The sequence below is a fragment of the Octopus bimaculoides genome, chromosome 9, assembly GCF_001194135.2.
Source record: "Octopus bimaculoides isolate UCB-OBI-ISO-001 chromosome 9, ASM119413v2, whole genome shotgun sequence".
NCBI lineage: Eukaryota > Metazoa > Mollusca > Cephalopoda > Octopoda > Octopodidae > Octopus > Octopus bimaculoides.
The window spans coordinates 71,749,739-71,755,220 of NC_068989.1; the positions used below are offsets into that span (position 1 = coordinate 71,749,739).

General features: G+C 41.1%; 1 protein-coding gene across 2 annotated transcripts in view; it reads right to left on the minus strand.

Moving 5' to 3' along the window:
* Positions 1-5,482, minus strand: part of LOC106869093 (diamine acetyltransferase 1) — a 97,324-nt gene that overhangs the window by 718 nt on the left and 91,124 nt on the right. The window lies entirely within an intron of this gene.

The window sequence follows — 5,482 nt, forward strand, 5'->3', positions numbered from 1 at the left end:
AATAATGGCCCCTTAATTAACCACTAAGAATTTATTAAAAGATTGAGAATGGTACATCATCATCATCATTGTTTAACGTCCACTTTCCATGCTAGCATGGGTTGGACGATTTGACTGAGAACTGGCAAACCAAATGGCTGCACCAGGCTCCAATTTGATTTGGCAGAGTTTCTACAGCTAGATGCCCTTCCTAACGCCAACCACTCCGAGAGTGTAGTGGGTGCTTTTATGTGCCACCGGCACGAAGGCTAGTCAGGCGGTACTGGCAACGGCCACATTCAAAATGGTGTATTTTACGTGCCACCTGCACAGGAGCCAGTCCAGCGGCACTGGCAACGACCTCGCTCGAATGTCTTTTCCCGTGCCAGGAAGGTGACGCTGGCAACGATCACGCTCAAATGGTGCTATTTACGTGCCACTGGCACGGAAACCAGACAGCTGCTCTGACAACGATCACGCTTGGACAGTGCTGTTAGTGCTCCACTGGTACAGGTGCCATCACGATTTCACTTTCACTTGCCCCAACAGGTCTTTGCAAGCAGAGTTTAGTGTCCAATGAAGGAAAGGTATGCATAAGTGGGCTGGCTACACCCCTGGCAGAGGCCTCGGATTATGGTCTCACCTGGCTTGCCGGGTCTTCTCACGCACAGCATATTTCCAAAGGTCTCGGTCACAAGTCATTGCCTCGGTGAGGTACAAAATGATACAATTCTATGTGGGGTTACATGAAAATGGGTAAACAGTAAAATAAGGATGAGATCTGAACTTAAAATGTAAAGGGGTGAAACAAATACTGCAAAGCATTTTTTTCCAGTGTTCCAATGATTTTGCCAGCTTTTACCATTAATAATAATTCTTTCTACTTTATGCATAAAGTCTGAAATTTTTGAGGGAAGTGGTCAAGTCAATTATGTCAGCCCCAGTGCTTGACTGGGACTTGTTTTATTAACCCCCTCACAAAAGGATGAAAGGTAAAAGTCAACCTTGATAGGATTTGAGCTCAAAACATTAAAGAGTCAGAAATGGTTTCAAATATATATATATACACTCTCGGAGTGGTTGGCGTTAGGAAGGGCATCCAGCTGTAGAAACTCTGCCAAATCAGACTGGAGCCTGGTGTAGTCATCTGGTTCGCCAGTCCTCAGTCAAATCGTCCAACCCATGCTAGCATGGAAAGCAGACGTTAAACGATGATGATGATGATATATTGCATCAATCTCATTGCTTTGGCATCTGCTTTTCCATACTAGCATGAATTGGGCAGGCAGTGCTTTATACCCAAAATGTCCTCCTTCATGGTGCCAAACCTTTTAATCCTCTGTTATCACACAGTGTTCATAGGTACACTATACCCATTCTAAAAGCCAAGGCAGCAATTCTGGCCAGCAATTTTAGTGGCAGGTGGTGGGGTGCTTAGTCAATTACATTGACCCCAATACCTGACTTTATTCTATTGACCCTGAAAGAGTAAAAGGCACAGTCAACCTTAGAAAAATTTCATCTCAGAATGTAAAGAGCCAGAACAGATACTGCAAAGCTTTTTTTTTTTTGTCCGACGCTCAAACTAGTCAGTCAGCTTGCTTTCTTAACAATAATAATGATGATGATGGTGATGATGATGACAATTATCAGTACATCACTAAACGAGTTTAATTTTTATAAATATTTTAGAAAGTTTGTAATGTATTGATTGATTGATTAAAGACATTAAAGTTAAAACACTTTAAAAAATAATGTAATTATTTAATTGAAAAGTGGGTGGATGATGAGGTAGAATATAGTAATAGCAGTAGTAATGGTGGTGGTGGTGGTGGTGCTGAGTGTTGTTGGTTGCAGTGGTTGTAATGGTAGTGATAGGAGCATATGAGAAAAGTGTAAAGAATGAGAAAGATGATGATGATGATGAAGAAGGAGGAGGATATTGGAGAGGAAGGTAATGAAAGAGGAGGAGGTTCAAACTAGAAAGGAATGAAAACACACACACACAAACACCCAGACAAGAAAATCAAAAGAAAACAAACAATAGAATATGGTAAAAGAAAAAAAAAAGTAGAATTGAAAGAAAAATGTAAAATACATAATTAGATGCAGGAGTGGCTGTGTGGTAAGTAGCTTGCTTACCAACCACATGGTTCCGGGTTCAGTCCCACTGGGTGGCATCTTGGGCAAGTGTCTTCAACTATAGCCTCGGGCCGACCAAAGCCTTGTGAGTAGATTTGGTAGATGGAAACTGAAAGAAGCCCGTTGTATATATGTATTTATATATATGTGTGTGTGTTTGTGTGTCTGTGTTTGTCCCCCTAGCATTGCTTGACAACCGATGCTGGTGTGCTTATGTCCCCGTCACTTAGCGGTTCGGCAAAAGAGACCGATAGAATAAGTACTAGGCTTACAAAGAATAAGTCCCAGGGTCGATTTGCTCGACTAAAGGCGGTGCTCCAGCATGGCCACAGTCAAATGACTGAAACAAGTAAAAGAGTAATGATAGAAGATCGTAAATGAAGAAGGAAAAAATATATATACTACTAAATCATTTATTTATTCCAGTCATTGGACTGTGGTCATGTTGGGGCACTATCTAGAATGGTTGTTGTTGAACATATTAACCCCCAGTACTTATGTTTTTTAAATCTGGTACTTATTCTGTTGGTCTCTCCTGCCCAACTGCTAAGTTGCAGGACATAAACAAACCAACACCAATTGCCAAGCAGGTGTGAGTGTACACACATACAAACACATATTAGACACAACAGGCTTCCACACAGTTTTCGTCAACCAAATTCACTCACAGGTATTAGTCGACTCAGAGCTATAATAGAAGATACTTGTCCAAGGTGCCACACAGTGGGACTGAACCTGAAACAACATGACTGCAAAGCGAGCTTTTTAACCACACAGCCATGCTTGTGTCTGGTTGTGAAAAAAAAAAAAAAAAAAAAAAGGAGAAAAAATCCCAGAATGAAAGAAAGAAAAACAGAAGGAAAGCAATGGTCAAGGAATGGGACCCATGGAGGCTGAGTTGAATGATGGCTGTCTTATGAAAGTAGAAAGCACTTGGCAAAGCTTTGTAACCACACAATCCAGGGTTCAATTCTCACCTTACATAGTACCTCAGGCAAAGGTTTTCAGTTATAAACTTTGCTTGAACAATATTTTGTGTGGCAAACTGGAAGAATTGTTAACACACTGGGCAAATTGCTGAGTGGAATTTACGTTCCGAGTTCAAATTCCTCCAAGGTTGACTTTGCCTTTCATCCTTTTGGGGTTGATAAAATAAGTACCGGTTAAACACTGTGGTCAATGTAATTGACTCACTCCCTTCTCCAAAATAGCTGACCTTGTGCCAAAATTTGAAACCAATATTTCATGTGGATGGAATTTACTAGATGGAAACCATGCAAAAGTTTGTGTGTATCCATATCCTGTTGTGTCTTGGCTTTTAGAATGGGTATAGTGTACCCATGTGGAGGCGCAATGGCCCAGTGGTTAGGGCAGCGGACTCAAGGTCATAGGATCGTGGTTTCGATTCCCAGACCGGGCGTTGTGAGTGTTTATTGAGTGAAAACACCTAAAGCTCTACGAGGCTCCGGCAGGGGATGGTGGCGAACTCTACTGTACTCTTTCACCACAACTTTCTCTCACACTTTCTTCCTGTTTCTGTTGTGCCTGTAATTCAAAGGGTCAGCCTTGTCACACTGTCACGCTGAATATCCCCAAGAACTATGTTAAGGGTACACGTGTCTGTGGAGTGCTCAGCCACTTGCACGTTAATTTCATGAGCAGGCTGTTCCGTTGATCGGATCGACTGGAACCCTCGACATCGTAAGCGACGGAGTGCCAGCAAAGCAAAGAGTGTACCCATGAACACTGTGATAACAGAGGATTAAAAGGTTTGGCACTATGAAGGAGGACATTTTGGGCATAAAGCACTGCCTGCCCAATTCATGCTAGCATGGAAAAGCAGATGCCAAAACAATGAGATTGATGCAATATATATATATAAACCATACCCTTGCTTCTTAACACACACACACACACACACACACACACACAAAAAGAAGGATAAGCATGATATACCAAATAATATAGTTGGAGAATATTTTTTATGATAGTTTAGTAGCATAAAGAGGGGCAGGAATTGTGAGCGTTTTCCAGCACCTCAGGGTGTTGAAGAGAATGGAAGAAAGTTATTGTTAGATGAGAGATGTGACGAGATTACTATCAAGGGAGTCAACTCTTCTATGGGTACTCAAGAACTGAAACTAAAAAAGTAAAAAAATAGATGGGATGGCTATGAGTGGAATGCTTTCTTCAGTTTTAGATCTGTTCAGTGAGAACTGAGCTGAGGATTAATAACAACAAGTTAACTTTGACAAACTCATTGAATGACAGGCATCAAAAGGAGTTCTAGGCACCCAGGAAAAGGGGTATTCAGTCATCGAAAATCTACCTCATTGAATTTTGTCTGACCCATGCTAATGTGGAAAAGTGTGCATTAAAAACAATGCTGCTGCTGCTAATGTGTGTATACAGGGTGGGAAAAAAGAGGTTGTGTGGTGGACAAGGCTGAAAGCACAAGGACAGATGCTTTCCTCTTTGGTAGAGGTCTTACTGAATTCTTCAAGTTTCACTTGAAAAGGAAACTGAAGTTGGAGATGGAAGTGCTGTCCTTGAGTGAGTTTATTGAAAGTTGTGAAAATGGCAAGAATGGATGATACCTCTCTAAGTTACACTTAGAGAGGTGTCATCCACTCTTGCCATTTTCGCCTGTGATTTGGAGAAAGGGAATTGGAAGGGGCACTTGCTCTTGGTGTTTGGGGAGATCTCAGGCAGTGGGGTTCCTCGATTATTCCTAGAGGTGATCCTGTATCAAGAGAGCTACATCTCTATGATCCCCCCCCTTTTTTATTCTTAATTTGTATACTATGTATATTTCCCTTCTTTTTCATTGTATACTGTAGATAGTTACATCCCCACTTTTAAAAAAAACAATTTTATCATTTCATTATATGTAAACCTCATCACACTTTGTGTCTGTCATTGTATTGCTCCCCTCATACACCCTGGTGGCAAATGGTTCCGGGTTCAGTCCCACTGCATGGCACCTTGGGCAAGTGTCTTCTACTACAGCCTCGGGCCGACCAAAGCCTTGTGAGTGGATTTGGTAGACGGAAACTGAAAGAAGCCCATCGTATATATGTATATATATATATATATATATATATATATATATATATATATATATATATATATGTATGTGTGTTTGTGTGTCTGTGTTTGTTTCCCCACCATCACTTGACAACCAATGCTGGTGTGTTTATGTCCCTGTAACTTAGCGGTTTGGCAAAAAGAGACCGATATAATAAGTACTAGTCTTACAAAGAATAAGTCCTGGAGTCAATTTGCTCAACTAAAGGCAGTGCTCCAGCATGGCCGCAGTCAAATGACTTAAAAGAGTAAAGAGTAAGAGTATTGTTATTAT